The sequence below is a fragment of the Rhyacophila brunnea genome, unplaced genomic scaffold, assembly GCF_057557595.1.
Source record: "Rhyacophila brunnea isolate RB1 unplaced genomic scaffold, BYU_Rbru_1.0 scaffold_40, whole genome shotgun sequence".
NCBI classification, from domain to species: domain Eukaryota; kingdom Metazoa; phylum Arthropoda; class Insecta; order Trichoptera; family Rhyacophilidae; genus Rhyacophila; species Rhyacophila brunnea.
The window spans coordinates 609310-628877 of record NW_028233069.1 but is presented as its reverse complement, the minus strand read 5'-3'; the positions used below and the strand labels follow the sequence as shown (position 1 = coordinate 628877).

Below are 19568 nucleotides of genomic sequence, written 5' to 3'. Positions count from 1 at the left end.
GAAATCTGCGCTTAAAAAAATGTGCTGCAAAATCTTAAAAAAAAATAAAGAAAAATTAATAAGAAAATACATAAAATTTTATAAAAAAAAGTACTATAAAACTCTAAATAAAAAACATAGAAAAATTAATAAGAAAGTACATAAAATTTTATAACTTATGCAAACTATTTATATGTTTCCTACTGCAACAATCAAAACTTAAAAAAAATAGAGAATATGAATTTTGTTAAATACAGCTCATTTCATGATACAATTATAGCGTTTGATGTTTGTATTATAATCCAAGTACTATTTGAATTATAAAATATAAAAATTTAATAGTGTAAATTATCATTAAAAAATAACCATAATGATTGATAAAATTTTTATAAAGATGTACAAACTGGATTAACTTTTTAAAAATTAAATCAAAGAAAATTTTTATGCTACGATTCAACTATTTGTTAGGTGGTAATACATAGTTTGCTAATTAAGAATATCAAAAGACATCTTAATGTTTCTTTTACATCTTCCTGCGATTTATTCTATAAAAAGCCGTTCGGATCCCAAAGGATATGTGTTTAAATGTCTTTAGAATTGTGAGAGCTTGGATGTATGATTCTAGTTTGTCAGTGATTTAAATAAAAAAATAAAAAGGATATGAATTTCATTCCAAAATAGAACTAAAAATAGATAATATGATAAAATTAATATATGAAGAAAAATATCCGAAATGATAATCAACTAATATTACGTAAATTATATTATAATATTTAATCTTTAGGAGTTTGTTTTTTTAATACAAAAGATAATTATTTTTGATATTCATCTTTATTTCAAATATATGAAAATAATTTTATTCAAATTTGTTGTGTTTTTTGTACAAAAGATAATTATTTATGATATTTACCTTTATTTCAATTTTCTAAAAATAATTGTATTCAAATTTGTTGCGTTTTTTGTACAAAAGATAATTATTTTTGATATTTACCTTTATTTCAATTTTCTAAAAAAAAATTTATTCAAATTTGTTGTGTTTTTTGCAAAAAAGATTATTATTTTCGGTATTTACCTTTATTTCAATTTTCTAAAAATAGTTTTGTTCAAATTTATTGGTGTTTATCGCAAAAAAGATAATTATTTTCGGTATTTACCTTTATTTCAATTTTCTAAAAATAATTTTGTTCAAATTTATTGGTGTTTATCGCAAAAAAGATAATTATTTTCGGTATTTACCTTTATTTCAATTTTCTAAAAATAATTTTATTCAAATTTGTTGTGTTTTTTGTACAAAAGATAATTATTTTTGATATTTACCTTTATTTCAATTTTCTAAAAATAATTTTGTTCAAATTTATTGGTGTTTATCGCAAAAAAAGATAATTATTTTCGGTATTTACTCGTATTTTAATTTACGAAAAAATATGTCTTTTTGTTGGTACCCATTTTCAAAGCATGAATACAGAAGAGAAAGATAGGATAAATCAAGAAATACGAAAATTTATTGAGCTCGACACACACAATGTGTATAAAAACAGAAAAAGCCCACATATTGAAGAAAGAAAAAAGAAAATGAAGTCGAATACTTTTGACATGCTTCTACAAACGCTCAAAGAGCTAAAATTAATTTTATTAGACGATATTTCAATACAAAAACGAAATGACCAAAAAGAAAGCAAAGTAAGATTTATAAATCCAGAAAATAGTGGTATTAATTATTCATCAATAAATACCAACTTACTTCATTTGATAAAATCTATTATTGAAGAAAGAAAAGAGAAAGAAGACGAGATATTACAAAAGAATATTAAGGTTAAAGACCTCGATCAAACTATTGAGGAACTAAAAAAGAGTCATATTAAGGAAATTGAATCTATTAATCATATTAAAAATGCCCATAATGAGTTAAAAAGAATTGTTCAAGATCAGAAAGAAGTAATAAAGTCAATCAAAGGGAAATATGTCGATGCAAAGAAAGAGAATGAGTGTTTAAAAACAATAAATAATGAAATCGGATTGGTCAAAGAAAATATTGATTTGAAATGTAAAGAATTGATGGAACAAAATAGAATATATAGTGAATATTTGAAAGAAAAGGATGGTGATGCTGTGAAATCCAAGTCAATTATAATGGACATGGAATCAGAAAATAGAATTTTACACTCTAAAATTGAGGAAATGGCCGGTTTAAAGAAAGAATTAGAAGAGAGGGTTGGATTTCAAGACAAAACTATAAATGTTTTAAATGAAGAGCTTTCCAATGAAATAAGAAATAAGTATAAGGAAGATGTATATTATTATAAAAAAATGTATGTTCAAGTGTCGAAGCAAAATGAATACTTAAACGAAGAATTAAATAAATTGATAACAGCTGAAAACTACGAAACTGTTAAGAAAGGTGAGAATTTAAAGGATGTCAAGGTTTTACATGAAAAAAATACAAAAAATGAACATAAGAGTGAGTTTAGCTCAAGTAGTTTTAGTATAAACGAAGAATTTGCCAATTTAAAATTAATGAAAAAGGGAAAACGTAAAAAAGAAAGTAAATATAAAGAAAAGGTTAATAAAATTTCAAAAAAACTTGAAGAGGTAGAAAAAGAAAAAAAAAATATTAAAAACGATATCAAAAATAGAGAAGAAAAAATTAGAGAATTAGCAGATGAAATAATCCTCTTAAGAAAAGAAGGTTATAAAAATAACGAACAAAATAAAAATGTAAATGATAATTTACTTCAAAAATTAGAAACACTAATGAATGATAATAGAAAGTATCAGAATATGATTTTTGAAATGAAGAAAGACAAAATTAATCCTGATATAACGGAAAAATTTAAAAGTACAAACTTTATAAATCCAGAAAAAAAAAGGAATATTGATCATAACATATTTTCACCCATAAATCTTTTTTACGAAATAGATGAAAATAAAAACGAAATCAAACAAAATATTAATGAAAAATACGAAATTGGCGATGAAAATTTTAAAACCCTTTTAAATGATAATATGGGAAAGATTGAAGAGACCAGATACGAAACAGCAATTGAAAATTCAAATTATGAAGAGGATTTGAACGAAATGCGACAAATCAAGAAAGCTCTGCACGAAAATCGTTTCAAAAGCGAACTATTTTATGATTTTAATGAAGTTAAAGACAGAAAAAATATAGATTCTGAAAAAAATAAACTTAAAGAAGAAAATAATAATATTGATACACGTTTCGCCTCAAACGAAAATAAAAATTTGTATCATAAACAAAGGAATTATGCCGATACCGAGGAAAATTTGAAAAAAGCCTCTAAAAATCGAACTTCTAAAACCAATAAAAAATATGAAAAAACAACGGCGAAAGATCAAAATTATATATATGAAGCGCCACACTACCCAGAAAAAGAAAATTATGATCCGTTGAATAATGAAGCCCCTGAAAAAAACACCGAAGATTCAACAACATCAAGCTTGAAACATATGATCCATAAAACAGAAAAATTGAAAGAGAAGTTTAGCGATTTAGAACTTCAACTAAACCAAATAAAAAATGGAAACGAGACTATACCCCAAAAAATACAAAAACAGGCAAAAGCTTTTAACAAATACTATTTTTCTGACGTTATTGATCTTGAAAATGATCCTGATATATTATAAATAAATTCACACATAATTCAAAAGTTATTAATTTATTCGTTACTGATCTTAAAAATAATCCAGATATATTATAAATAAATTCACACATAATTCAAAAGTTATTAATTCATTTGTTGCATAAAATAATGGATTTCTGAATAAAAAAGTAATTTCTTTTCAATATCACATAGATTTTATTAATATCGCCGTCTAAATTCTAGCTTTTTTAAACACGAAAAATAAAAAATCATATAGGGTTTTTACGAATACCAAACCTTAAAAGGAGCATCTATTAAATAAGAGCATCGCTCAGAAGGTGTCGATTATGAACGTGAAGTATTCCAAGTAATGGTATAAATTTTAAGAGTTCGGGTTTTTACTTAAGTGCGATATTAAATTACCGAAATCATTGAAAATGTCTAGATGCGATGAATTCGGCAATAACTTAACTTGCTATGCAAAAAGATGCACTTTTAGATCATATATGTCAAAGTTTTTTGGACCAATGTTAATTGAATTGGCATCTGAAGTAGTATAAATAATTAAACTTGATTTATTTTACAAGAGAAATATTTCTTAGTGAATGGCTGCCGAAAAGTGCGATCAAAAAATTACATTATGTCATCTCAGCATAAGAATTGTAAATCCAAGAACAAATATACATGGCAGAAAATTTAATTATACGAGAAGAACCCAATTTTATATTTTTAGATAGCTTGACAATTGCTTTTTTAAAACTATTTTCTTCTTTATAAAATATATATCATAGCTTCGTATGAAAGCTAAAATAATCTTAAACGAAATGGAATCCCTTGTTTTGTCACTTATACTTCTTTCCAAGAGTCTCAAACTTCAACTCTTTCACGCAATATTCTTAAATTTACCTTTAAATTAGCTTGCACACAAGAATTTTATTTTCGTGATTTTATAGTTTCATGCCTAAAAAATTACAAAACCAGCCTTATAAACATGCAATATCCCTTTAATTTACCTCATAACTATGGATTATATTTTTGTAATAGTATAGTTTTATGCTAAGAAATTACAAAACAAGCCTTTAGAATATATCGTTAATCTTAAATTTGCCTTGAAATTAACTTACACACCTAGATTATATTTTTGTGATTTTTTAAGTTTATGCTATAAAATCTATTAACCAGCTTTTAAAATATGTAATTCAAATACACGCGAAGACCAGATATTCCTGTTATATAGAAGAACTTTAAACGGTTTGGATATTAATATAATGAAACAATCAACACAATTATTAAAATTTTAATTTCATCTATTCTAATCACTACAACATTCATAAAAATAAGTAGAAAACTAGAAGTGTCATTTTTTTGCTCAAGACGAACCAAAAAAAATATTATTATTTCTAAAGACATTATCTTATATTTTCGCGGCTTAAGTTGATATAAAAGGCTATTTAAATTACAAAAGCTTGCTAGGATCATAGAAGCTAAATATTCATTGGTTATATAATTTGAATCTGGTAAAAAATCTTGGATAGAATTTTTTTTTATTGTGTTTAGTGTCCATAAACCCTATTCGCTATAAGTAAAAATGGGCATGAAACTGAGAAAAGCAAATAAAAAGTATGAACAATCTAGATCATCTGATTTGGCACAAGGAAATAATAATTAGATAGAGGCCGTTTATGTCTATTACTTGTGTATCATACGATTATGATATCAATAAAACTTATGAGGGTTTTGCTGACAGTGCTTAAATACAAACTGCGAACTAAAAACAAGGGTTTTTCTTACAAAATAAGGTATTTATTTTTATTTTCGCGTGCTGTCAATAAAACAACGCATTTTTGCGTTAAAGCACAAATTCAACCGCATATTGGACTTTATCGAATATACGAAAGCCTACTTACCGAAAGTTGACAGATCTATTGATCATTACAAATGATTCCAATGAATATTTTTTTGGACCCGATATATTGTACACAAAGATGAGACGATAGTTTAATACAAGTTCAAATATATAGAAAAGATGTTTTCCAACGAACAGAACAAATGCACTATTTATAGTAGAATGCAATGGCTGAGTTTAGATCACTCTGCGCAGAGCGAAGCCATAGAAAAAAAATATACTATAATTTTATTTATCTATACATGGATTTAAAATATTTACTAGTTTACATGAATGAACTTAATAATTACTTATATTTAGATTAATGGCTAAAAATCATGATAATTTTGTCATATAAATAGTTTTATTGACAGATCAGTTGATGAGAATACACAAGACATTGAGTTATTCTTTAATAACTAAACGAATGAATAAATTTATATAAGAAAATAGATATCAAGCTGTGTGGTATATTTTCATGATAGTTTTATTAGAAGTGGAATAAATCAATTTCTGTGTAATTTTTTTTTCTTTTATGATATTAAAGGATTTCTACTTCCTATTTTTTTATTCTCGATCTAAAATATAGCTTCAGAAAATACGAGACTCTTTTAAAATTTTTATGTTTAATACCAACCAATCATTTTGCTTTTATGTGTGTTTTTGTGTTTGTCTACTCATTAAATCTGTCTTGTAAAATAGCTAAAGTTTTATAAAAAAATCTAAAAAATTGATACTTATGCATATATCAATTTATTATGTGGTATAAAATGTCAAAATCCGAAGATTTATTTTTTATATCTATCCTGGTAATTTAGTTTATTAATATTTAAACGACCACAAATAAATAAAAATACCCTTAAAAAAACCATCACGCTATTGTAAAAATAATTATATTATATAAACACTCTGGAATTTTTAAAATAAAATGTGCTTTCAAATTGAGCTAAAATAATAAGATAATACAGATTCATAGTACATCTTTTTCTAGTTTTTTTTGACATTCAATTGTCTAAATATTTAATTTATGTGCAAATTATTGATAACATTTCATGCATCAGTCGAAAAGTCTTTAAATAAGATACAAAAAAAAACAAAGCACAAATAAAAAGCTTAAATAGAACCTTTAAATATAAGAATTCAAGAAAAGTCCATTAATTTACCTATTAAGACTTTAAAATAGCTTTAAAGGGACATTACACAAATTTTAATAAATTGTTTATAGACCAATTTGTATCCACAAAAAAAAAAATTTTTACGTGATGAGCTTAACATCTTGAAAAACCAAAAAAACTTTTAGGTTCGTGTTATATCTATATAAAAAAAAATACGAACTTATATAAAAACTTAGTAACTAGAGTTATCGGTGTATTAGAACAAGAAAGCACAATCGGTTATTAATAAAATATGCATAGAAATATTTTTTTTAATAACCAAATTGTGCGAGCATCACCTATAATACTGCTCTTCTCGAGAAAAAGTTCTTCAAAATATATATAAAAATAAAAAATCATTGAAAGTGCTTAAAAAACTAAAAATATTGAACATTTCAAAGTTAATATATGCAACATTATCAAACTCTGTAATCAAAGCCTCAAGGTGTGATGGAATCTTTCACCCGACTACGTTAATAAAGACGGCCATGCAGGTGGCGGTTTTTTCTGCTTTTCATCAAACTCTAGGGAGCCTAGAGCCTGGAAGGTAAAGACGTTAATTGCAAGTACTGTTATTTTTATTGCATTCAAATATAAATAAAAGGATATCAATCAGTTAAATAAATGTTTTTGACCAGTTTTCATCATACTATAAAGTGCAAAACATGTTAAAAGTCCATATAGATTCCTAGATATATAAATGCTTGAATATTTATTCTATCATAAAATCATTGTATAGATTGCAGATTCTTAAACATTATTATAAAGCGCGTTTTTTGTTATTATAGACAGCATGTGAATAATATTGTTCGTTGATAAATTTGATGCCTAACTTTAGTTTAAGATTGTGATTAAAAATTTAGCAAATGCTTAAATTTTATATATTTCTTACTAGGAAAATTTGAAAATGCTTTTCTCTGACACGAGTAATTAAAATGGTATGTGTCATAATAAAAATATAGATTTCTATTTAAGTTAATTAATATTTTTTTTTATTTTGTTACAGAAATATACAGTCTTAAATTTTTGAATGTTTTTTTAGATGATGCATACAATATAATCGATAAATACGACAGTAATAGATGTTTTTCGAATTTAATATAATAGATTTCTGGAACTGTGGTTTCTAATAAAATTCAAAATCATATAATTTTTTTTTATAAGTTCAAATCTTTAATTTACCATATATTCTTTTTATTTTTTTACGAATGACTGGTCTATTCTATTTTCTTTAATCAGTTTTAAATTAAAACGTATAATTTGAAACATCATAATTAATACCACCTAGCTGAAAAGATACAGAAAACATTTTGAGGTCGTATCGCAATAAAAGAAAGCTTTCAGCTTATAAATTACAATTAATTTTGGCGCTGAAATAATTTGGCTCTATTCCCGAACACAAGTGCAGGCAATAAAAGCTAGTAGTGATATGATGGGAATGTTTCCTTGTAACGATAACACAACTTACATGTTTATATTTTAAACTGATAGTATTTTTTGTATAATTAAGAGTCCAATAAAGTCCTAAATTCGTTTAATCGTCTATAATGAATGTTGAATTACCAGGCATTTTATATCCCTCAGCAGATACTTGTATTATTATATTAAGTTGTACAGCCTAGATATAAAAATGTGATAAAAACTTTCTATTAGACCACACATTCCATAAAACAGTCTGTAATTCTGATATATCTAAAAACTTTGAATAGGGGCGAAATTTATATTTTTGAATCTTTCTGCACTAACATAGATCGTACCAATCTAAATTTTCTTTTAATACAGGATACATAACTTAGCTTTAATGTTTTATAATAACTTTGTATCATTTTATGAATTAAACAGATGATTATTTTCAGTAATTTGGTAAAAATAAATGGCACAAGGGTATAAAAACCCATCATATATTTTTACTTGCAGAAGAAGATGTATATTGTATCGAAAATCCTGTATATAAATTTAAGAGGCCTAAGTATTATTGTTTCACGAAATAATAAAATTATAATCAAAAAATTAAGATAATATAATAATCTATAAAATAATATGATTTTTGTTTTCAAATAATTTATATGTATTTGATGAATATTGCGCTAAAAAATTCATCAAAGATATATTTATTTTAGAAATAAAATTCTAAGCTTTAATTTTCTTGAAGAAGTTTGATCTCATGTTTATCTAAACTCGAATAGCAAAAAAAAGTCTAGAATGAAAGAAATGAACTGTCTAGAGTTTTATATTAAAATCTTCTTTTTTTTTACGATTTAGATGGTTAATTTTTAGATTCTGGTGTTATTGAACAAGAATATAATGTTCTTGATTTTTAATTAGTCTATTATATAATCTTTTTTGTAATCTTATACGATGCACACATAATTTTAAATGGTCAAAAAATATATCTAAATCATGCTTGTACAAATTTAATGTATATTATTTCTTTTTTTATAGCAACCAATGCATGTAGCAAAGATTTTTAACAAAAACCCAAAATACAATGCTTTTAATTATGTGAGATATACAGTTTTAGAACCATTTTAGACGATAGATATGTCCACAGAGCTGCATTTTATTCTAACCTGAAGTCTAATCCATAATTATTGTATTTGGGTTTTATATCCACTGATTGTCATCAAAGAAGGTAAGGTTACTATTTAACACAAATTAGTAGAGCACTGATGATTTAAAAGTAAAAATTACGAGATATGAGCTTTTAAAAAATTATGTTTACTGTAAAATCATTATTTATGTTTTAATTCCACGATACTGCATAAATTTATCTATAAATCTCCTAATGATTAATCTTGCTTTAAAATTTATTTGCGAAAAATAAATATATCCCCTCTTTGTAGTTTAGAAAGATTTCAAGATTATTTTTCACATATATATAAAGATTAGAATCAGATCTTATATTTTTATTATCGATATTATTAAATAGCATAATATGTATCTATAAAAGTTGATTAATTATTTTTTATTCATGGGTTAAGTTTCTTTTTATCAATTCCATCTATTGAGACGTAGTCAGCCGCTGAGAATATTATACAACTTTTTATTACATCTTTTGAAACATTTTTTATGCTTTATATTGCTTTTTTATATGTAAAATTTATATTACTAATAGATTACAATTACATGAAATTTTAATTTACTGGTCATGATTGGGGCCAGATAAATCCTAATATCGTTTAAATTTAAAAAAGACTTTAAAACCTGACAATGTGAAGAACAGATTTTAAAACAGAAATAATAAGAAAGAAGTAAATATGAAGATTTATTAATATATTTAATATAATAAATATTAGCTGGCCAAAAAAATGTGAAACTTGCAATATAAATCTAAAATATGTTAAAAAAAGTTATTAACAATTATATATTTAAGATATTCTAAATATACCTAAGATAATTATTTAATTAATAAACGATATTTTAGCAAGATAAAAATAGATTTAATGGTTTTTCAAGGGAGTGTATCAATGTTTTTCAACCAATTCCTTGAAATTTAGTTTAATATCGCGCTAAAATATATTAAAAGTATAAATAAAACCTGTAGAAGTTTAACGATAAAACATTTGGATCATCGATTATATGATTTTATAGGAATTAAAAACCACCAACTAAACTATAAACAAAAAATAGCACACAAAAATCATTATTAAGCCGCCATACTAAGATTTAAAAGATTTTAATTTAAATAATTTCTTTATATAATAACTTAAAGGCTTCAGTCATATAAAAAATTCCTCTTTTCGAATTTTATTTTATAATTAAGCGCTATAAATTGGGTTTATTCCATCATAAATTAAAATATTATATATTATTTTTTATGTTCATACATTGTTTTGACTAATTTTTGGAATATCCAGAATAATTTGTGACATTGCTAGGATGTTAAACGAAGATATCAAATTTCTATCTGCTCTCCGCTAAGATCCCTTTGTTTTATACTTGATTTGGTTGAGAATTTCGGCATGAAAATTTTGAGAAAAATTAATTGCAACAAATTTTTTTTATTCTGAAAACCGATTCATTTTAATTTTATAATACTTGTAATAATAATTTCCTGATTAAAATAATTAAGTAATTTTTACACTATAAACATAATAATATCTATGGGCAAAATTTTTTCTTTCGTTATATTATTTTTTTTCATTTTTACAAAAATATTATGGCGTTATCACCATTTTGAACGTAGTGAAAAAATTATTTAAGTTTAAATTTATAATAATGTCGAAAAAAAGGTTTTTATTATTATAAATATCTAGGGTGGTTAAAAAGTGTATACTCTGATTCTGGTAGTTTAGTAGACACCATAAATCCAATAACAAGATGAAGAATACCGAAAGCATAGATTTCAGTTTTATTTACAAGACAATGGCAAAAAAATTAACGATATAAACGAATATTCTAGCTCTCCTGTGAGGTTATTAAAATTTAAAGACCTACAACATCACACAAAAAATTAACCTTTAAATATCCAGAAAATATTTTTTTTGTCTTTTTTTAAAATTTAATCACAATTTAAATCCCATTGGAGTGTATATCGGAATTATTGTCACTTGGATTTGCTATAATTGATAATTTACATTTACGGATGTTACAACAAGATAGAAACAAGGATAGAAAATCAATAATAATCGTAATAAATTATTTATCACGATGTATATAAATACCCATGCAATTTAAGTAAAATATGATTAAAAACATCTAATAAATAATAATAGTCATTAAAAGCTTATATTATAAATCTCGCGTGGACAATTGCCATTTATATTATAGAAGAACAGGATGTAAGGTAGTCAAGCAGGAACAAACCGTTAAGGGATTTATCAAAAGGGCATCACCAGGAGTCGAACCTGGAGCCACGCGCACCCGAAGCACGAATCATACCATTAGACCATGATGCCATCAATGAAATTTTTAATGTATATTAAAATAAAATGTGCGCCCAAAAAAAAGAGCATTATCAATATGATAAAATACAAAATGAAAATATGCGTAAAACATATTAGTGGATAAACACATATTGTAAATAATACGTACTATAAATTAATGATGGAGTAATTCATATATGCTTTTATAATCAAAATAAATCAATACCAAGGTATTAGAATTCTAAAGTATTTTTATTTATGGGCTAAATTTATAGTCGTAATTTTAGTTTTTGTTCACAGGCAAAACTTGATTGATTCTCTGTACGCAAAAGGTATTAATACTTTCACCCAATTTCTTCTCTATAAAGTCCATATAATACCTCTACTTCGTTAAGACCTATTAATTCAAGGGTTTTTCTCAATCCCAAGGTTTGAGTATATGCCTCAACCTGGTTCGTGACATCTAGTTCCTTCAGGCACCTTTTATGATATCGTGTCACCACACCGTCCGATGTCATAACATATGGGATAATTAGAATTCTAAAATCTATAAATATAATTACAAATTATAAAACATAATTTTTTTAAGGCAAAATTTTCTTTTCTACGTAAAAATTAACTAATCGAAATTTTATAAATGAAAAGACGCATCAGAAATCAAACAATTAGACTATGAAAAAATTCTTTCTGAAATTTATTGATTTCGTATTTAATTAAAAATACACCCATAGTTTTCACATGAGTTTTGAACCTTTGTTCACAAATGTAGCCACATGGTTTGTCAAAAATATTTTAATATTAGTTATTACTAATTTCTATATAGACATTGGACATTAAGATATGTTAATGCATTTGATAGTTGAATGTTGAAAAATTTTGGTTGTTTAAGGGAATGTATTATCAATTCGGCAATTGTTCATATTTCACAATAGTAGATTTTATAGCAATTTACAGTATTTTGTATGTCCTTAAATATTTAGTAAACTATTATATTCAGTTATATATTAAGAGTTTGTTATTTTTAAGGAATTAGGATTACAGTTAATACAGTTTCGGATTTCGGTCGTTATATAGGCTAGATAAATTTGATAGAATATAGATTTATTAATTTTTTATAAAATTGTGTTCTAATTTATTTTTTAAGCATCCTATATTTCACTCAATAGACCAGTGGGATATTATGAAAAAATGTTGTTTCAATGATCACAAACAAGTATTTTACAGCAAACTAAATATCATAAAATATAATTTTTTATATCAAACCAATATTTTTTTTCGTATATGATTTTGTTTTCAAGTAAAAAATGTTCAAACATATATTATTTTTTCTATAAATTTAATGATAAATCATATCGAAAAGAAAATTGTATACATAAACGCCTGGTATTCAAAATTTATTTCTTATCCAAATGATTATCATTTTTTTATCATAAATGAAGTTTGCTGTGCTCTTTCTTGCATAAATATCAAATAAATGCTTACATTTATGCAATATATATGCACGGATACTATATTTAACAAATAGGATGTGACTTTTCTATTATAATTTAAGTATGACTTTATGTTTAAATTTTGGTTTTATAATATATATTATTAATATCAAACGGCTCAAGACAAAAATTATTACATATTTTATAACTTGGGATGGCGTGGTAACACAATATCATAAAAAGTATCTGAAAGAACTCGAAGTAACTAACCAGATTTTAGCATATATACAAACCTTAGGATTGAAAAAACCCTTGAATTAATAGGTCTTAAACGAAGTAGAGGTATTATATGGACTTTAGAGAGAAGAGATTGGGTGAAAGTATTAATACCTTTTGCCCACGAGAAATCAAGCAAGTTGCGCTTGAGAACAAAAACCAAAATTATAACGAATAATTTAGCCCTAAAATAAATATTTATTTTCTGAAAATAATTAAGTTTATTGTTTGTTATGAAAATGAAAACAATAAATCAAAAGCTTTTCGACGCTCGAAGAATTTAAAGCTGGATATTGATGTTCTGAAAAGTGGATGCACTATGGAAATATATGACCATCATAAGAAGTCAGACTCTGCTGCTTATAAGATTAAATATATTTTGGGATAAAATCATTATTAATATACTATAATTAGGCTTTTAAAATAGTTTATTACCAGAAAAAATACAAAAATAGCTGGAAAACAATTACACTAGGAGGCAGAATGGATGGTAAGATGCCTAAACTATTTACAAAATAGAATAAATGGCTATATAAAAACAAAAAAATCAGTAGGTACTTGTAAAAGAAAACTATGTAAAATGAGCATATATAAATAAAAGAGAATATGGGGATTGTGACTATATTAAACTTCCTAGTGGCATACCAGATATATTATTTTCGCCAAAAAAATCCATCATCTTAATTAAAATGAGTGTAACCAGTATAGACAACATGAACATGTTCGAAAAAGAGAACTAAGAAAACATGATATACTAGCATCAGAATTTCATTAATATACAAGTATATAAAAAATGTCGCAACTTGAGATAAGTAATAACAAAAAAACATAAAAAAAGCGGAAACAACACGAAGTCACATACTAAATCCAGCATATATTCAAACTATAGGATTGAGAAAAACTCTTGACCAATATATCTTGAAAAGAAAATAATATAAAAAGGAAGATGTAATACAAGAGAATAAATAAAATTGTATAGATAATATGTTTCCACGGAAAATAGATCAAGTTATGATTGAATAGAAAATTAAAATTACAATACATAATTAACACATAAATAAAGCCGATTTTTTTTATATTAAAGACGATTAACTTGAAATAAAGCGTTGAAGAGATGTATTAGTTTATGTCATATAGGCATGGGCTATGCTTGAAATGTAGTTGTAGTATTTATTTCAATCTTGAAGGTAGAAATTTTGGCTATGTATGTAAAATTTATAGATTATTTTTATACTAAGTAAATTTGCGATAGCTCTCATACTATTGAAAGTTTTTGTTATTTTATACGATTAATTTGATCGATTCTCTGTTCCTGTTCTTTTTTTCAAGTATTTCTACTATATTTTAGGTGATAAATATTATTTTTCGATTTGTCTAGACGGAATTAACTTATGTTGCAATATTAATCTATAGAAAGTTTGCTTAGTATCATAAGAATCAAGTAATTTATGCATGATCTTACCCAATACCTTTTTTGATATATAATCCCCGTGGATTGAATTCTTTTGCAAATATAGCATCCAGAACATTTGAAAATGAGATTAAATATACTTTTCGTTGCTAAGGAATATACCTAGATCTAACAAAACTTTTAGCCAAATTCTTGCTAAATGGCTAACTTATTATTCCATATTTGGAGCTATGTCTGAAAAATACACGTTAACTATCTATTTTGTGTTGGTAGCTAATGCTGATTAAAATTTTTATTTTTTGTTATTAGCAGACTCCCCAGTGTATTTTTTATTTTGTGTAGATTCGGATATTGGGGAGTGTGTGTAAAATTATGACCTCCTATTAAAATGCTACCTATGCAAACCACTTAAAAATGCCACCCTTAAAAGTATTATAGTTAAAAATCATTCGCGAAAGATATAGATTCATGAACTTAAGGCTCGCTAAAATAGGTTAAATATAAAAGAGGTCGTAAGAAATAATGTGAAAACTTGAAGTAGATATCAAATGTCTACCAAGGAAAGAAATCAAATACTTTTTGCTAACTAAAATTATATACAAACATTAAATCATGCAAAAAGAATATTTTGATACTTTCAACAATGTTAAAGCCCTTTAAACTAAATATTTATGCAAAAAAAAATTATTATTAGTTATATTTTGTGATTTTGATATTATGTAGTCAAATATTTTGAAGACTTAGATATACTTTGTTTATAAATAATGCATCAGATTTTAGTCATAGAATTTTTGTAAATTTTTTTTAAACTGTATATCTAGTGCCACAATTCTGATCTTTTTTGGAATTATATCAAAGAATCCCGAATGTTTATAACTAAAAAATGCTACAAACAAGAGAATTTGTATTTTTAGTTTCTTTAAAGTACTAATTATCAACGTTTTTTTGATAAAGCTGATATTTCCATCTTTTTCGTTGGATATCCATCACATAACATATATTACATTTTTTTACAGATATAGCTTTGTTGACACATATGTAATGACTCCATAAGTACTTTACTTTAGATATACATCTTCAGATCTTCTAAATACATATTTTATAATTATTTTTTGGATTTCAATTTTCGAATTGCTATTTCATAATATATTTATGTAGATTAAACACAATATAAAAGTAAAAAACATCGATAATACAGGAGTAATAAAGCATATTTATGAGTAAAATAAAAAAATAAGTGTAAATCTTGCATTAAACATTCTTCACCGCTTCTCTTTTTTAACTAATACAATTTTCTTTGTAAGTTTTATTTTATATAACTTTTTTTTTAATTTATTAAAATCGGTTTTCATATAAAAAAATATACTTTATTTTATTTTTAGTTTTGGGAAATAAAATTATAAGTTCTAGTTTAATAAATCATAATTATTTGGTAGATACCATTTTAATAGTATTATTCTATTTATATAAAAAAACATTAAATATAATTTTATAAATCATCAAAAGTCGAATTCTATCACAATTATATTAGAAAATTAATTCATAAGCAAGTCATTTACGGCGATATTAATCTTCTATGTTCATTAAAAAATTTGTGTTATCCAAATTGTTTAAAAAATGATTATAGCCGGTCCATGAAATTTAAGACAATATTTATACTCTGTATATATCTTTGTATTTAATCATTATTTTTTTTAAGTAGAGAACCATGGCAATATCCCTAATTTTTATAAAATAATTATGATCGTTAGCAAGTCAAAACATGATTTGCTTGCATATTCTTTTTAACTGTTTTTAAAATATCATTTTTGTATTTTTCAAGCATTATTTCCTAATTTTTTTTTATTTTCTAATTATTTATGGTTTTACTACAATGTTTGTGTTGTTTTTTTATAGATAATTCTATTAATTTTTGTGTTTTTATTGCTTAAATATTCGATATGATTGTACTGTATGATGATAGAGGTATTTTAAATTGAATTTAAGGCTATAAATATTAGTTGGATTGTCATCTATTGAATTTAACTAAACAAAATAAAGGCAAATCAATTTTAATTAGATCTTGTTAATCGGGGCAATTCCCTTTTAACACGCTTTATCATATCAATAATGGCTATTAATTGCATTTCTGCTTGAACATTAAGATTTTTGTTTGTTTCCAGATCAAGTTCGTGTTTAAAACCAAATACTTTCTTTTACCATGGGTTGGGATAACAGCATTTTTTTATATTACTTGCAGCTAGACGGAACTATTTTCTAATTTGATAATTCGATAATTCAACATTGTCCTTGGGTTGTAGATATAAAAATGCTATAATATTTGATTTTATATTCTAGGCTGATAGCTACACTACTCAACCATAAGCACTTAGATTGAACAGGAAACATAGAATGATAAAGTTCCATCTCCTAGAAAAAGAAGATATTCTAATTTCAACAGATAATTATGTTTTTGATAATTTTAAAATAAAATACTTATAATTTAACTTGTTAAATTTTTATTCGATAGATGTTTTCGATTGAATTCAATCTTTAAATTGATCTTCTAGCAAAAGATGTTATGTTATTTGTACTGTCATTTTGATAAAAAAAGAAATATTTTTAGAACTAAAAATTTGGCAATAAAGTAAATATATTACAATAAGGTTTCTAATTGAGATTTAATTTTTTTAGTTACGTATTTTATGAATAAATTTTTTGCTCTAGCACTCAATCGATATATTATATTTTTCATTAATTTACAGTAAAGAAGTCATACTTTAGCTAATCAATTAAATCGAGGTAAATTTGAAATGTATGTATATTTAACAAATATGTTTTTATTTTATTTAAGTAAACCATTCAAAGACTATAAATTTTGTTTTTACTGTTTTTCAGCTTCTTTAATGTAATCTTCACCTTCTTTAATCTTTGCTTTTGCATCTTTTATATATTTTTCAACTGATAGCAAGGTTAAAAAAAAGTTAATTTGTATGTTTTCAAACGTGTTTGAAGCCAATAGATATGCCAAAGCTGCCTGTTCGAAGCAAAGAGCAGCATTTTTATGGGCCAAAGCAGTAACTCGGTATTTTACTATCTTTTCTTCCGCATTTTTTTTGTAAATACATTTCTTTGCTTTTCTAAGATCTACAATGCAACATTTTAGTTCCTTTACAGATAATTCATATTGTCTGGATGCCTGCAAGCAAAAATAAAAACACATTGTTGGGTTTTTATATAAAGCTCGATCATAAGTATTCTGTAAGATGTCATCATAAGTTTTCTTTAGCGACTTAATAGTATTTTCGAGACGGTAAGTAGTCGAGGTATGGTCGTTGATTTCACTAGAAAGTAATCCCCTCTTTTTTTTAAATGGATCTGATGGATCTAATATATATGAACTCGAACTAGAGCTAGATTCGGAATATGTTCTTTTATTTTTTGATGCTGCTGCCTCTATTAATAATTTTTGCGGGAGAATATATTTTATAATAGATCCGATCACACACCGAAAAATTTCGGAGTACAATAGTTTATAGAATGTGTCGCTTTTTATATTAATTTTATAAAACTGTATCATATGGGATATTTTCATTTCTGGGCTTTAGTTCTTAGAATATCATGATAATGATACACCCGTGATAAGTGATTTAATTTTAGAAAAAATGATCTAGGAATACAAATTAAGTATATCTGAAGAAAGGAGTTATCAGTTGGAATGATTAGAATTTTAGATTAAAAAACATAAATTAGTCACAAGAAAACAGTATGTGTATAAATGCACCTTTGATCGTTAGGAATTACTTACAACGAAACACATTTTTTAGCAGTTTTTTTGAATTTAGACGAACAATTATTTCACCCAAAAAACTGTTTATATCGAATCATTCGAAATTGTGCCCATAGAATAGCCTATAGAATTGTATGCATATAAATAAATAATTCTCGTGTGTTGATATATATCCAATCAGAAAAAATGATAATAATATTTTTATCGATATGTTTTTGTCTTGTTGATTAAATAAAATAACAGAAACAGAATTTTAGAACATAAAAATTAACTTGATATATCTATGAAATAGAATTAGTCTGTTTTCATATTTCCGGGCTCTATCATAGTCTTTTTGTAAGAATGTGATCCATATGCTAATATCAATTTTAGTAATATTTAATCATGAAGAGTTTTCTATATTCATCTAATCTACATAAATTTAAGATTTTAAAATCCAATCTGATCCAAATATAAAAAAGATTGATTTGCAAATAGTTATTTTTTACGAGCATAATATTAAGTAAACGATAAATATAACATAATTCAAGTTGTATATAGGATGTGAAAGAAACATCAATTAAGTATGTTTATTTTTGATAAATTCTTTATAATAGAAGAAATCAAACACATCATTCATGAATTCCAACGATATTATTCAAACATAGCTCTAGATCAAATAACATTTTATTAATAATGGCTTAATTTGAAAATTCAAGAATAATTTTGAAGTTTTTAAAATTTTTAGCGTTTAATTTAAAACCCCGCGTTTTTGAGATATAATGAGAAGTTTCAAAGCACATATAAATTAAAATAAGGATGGTAGTGAATTATGATTAGGAAATTTTTAAGACTGAAATGTTATATTTATAGGCATTATTGCGCTTATGTGTGTAAAATATCATCAGTGTAACAATTAAATGCAGAAAATATAGATACGTTCTAATGAAAAATAAAAAATTGTTGAATTACTTTATAAAATAACAGTTGCTCACCTGTGTTCAATTATAATAGATATTCATGAGGCGTATCGGAAAAGTTTATGAAAAAATTAGTTCAAGTAAGATAAACATTAAACAACCAAGAGAATATAAGAATACCAACTTAAGCATACACACAAGAATTTTGATTGAGGAAAACACTCGAATTAAATGTCTTCAAAGAATAAGATACATCTAGGAAGATTATAAAGATAATTTAAATGTGGTGCATTAGCAAAGT

At 24.8% G+C, this 19568-nt stretch overlaps 1 non-coding gene across 1 annotated transcript; it reads right to left on the bottom strand.

Annotated features, from left to right (window-relative positions):
• Positions 1–11443: 11443 nt before the first annotated feature.
• On the bottom strand, positions 11444–11515 carry TRNAP-CGG (transfer RNA proline (anticodon CGG)). The gene has a single exon. It is a non-coding gene; the product is annotated as a tRNA-Pro (tRNA).
• Between the last annotated feature and the right edge of the window lie 8053 nt (positions 11516–19568).